Source organism: Otolemur garnettii, unplaced genomic scaffold (genome assembly GCF_000181295.1).
Source record: "Otolemur garnettii isolate 467f Iridium unplaced genomic scaffold, OtoGar3 scaffold00052, whole genome shotgun sequence".
NCBI lineage: Eukaryota > Metazoa > Chordata > Mammalia > Primates > Galagidae > Otolemur > Otolemur garnettii.
In genome coordinates this window covers 7,512,288-7,512,932 of record NW_003852447.1, presented here as the reverse complement: position 1 = coordinate 7,512,932, position 645 = coordinate 7,512,288, and positions in this window count along the sequence as shown.

Below are 645 nucleotides of genomic sequence, written 5' to 3'. Positions count from 1 at the left end.
TCTCAAACCTGTGAGCTCACGCAATCTGCCTGCCTCAGCCTCCCAGAGTGCTAGGATTACAGGCCTGAGCCACTGTGCCCAGCCCTTCATTGTGCTTTTAATATACATTTCCCTGAGGATTAAGAATGTTGAACATTTTTTCATGTGTTTATTGTCCATTTGTCTATCTTTTGAAAAGCTTCTATTCATGTCTTTTGCCTACTTTTTAAACAGATGGTTTTTTTCTTGCCAATTTGCTGATTTGATTATTAGCCCTTTTTTGGATACATGGCTTAAGTATATTTCCTCCCCTTCTGTAGGTTGTCTAATTTCTCCATTTATTATGTCTTTAGCTGTGCAGAAGCCTTTTAATCAAGTCCTATTTATTTCTGTTGTTGCTATGATTGCCATCGGGGTCTTCTTCATAAATTCTTGCCCTAAGTGAAATCTAGAAGAGTTTTTTCAACATTTCTTTCTAGAATTCTTACAGATTCATGCCTTACATTTAAGTCTTTTATCTATCTTGAATTAATTTTTGTGAGTGATGAGTGATACAGGTCCTGTTTCTTCTGCATGTAGCTAACCCATTCTCCCGGCACCATTTATTGATTTATTGAATAGGGCTTCTTTTCCCCCAGTGATATTGTCATCTGCTTTGTCAAAGAT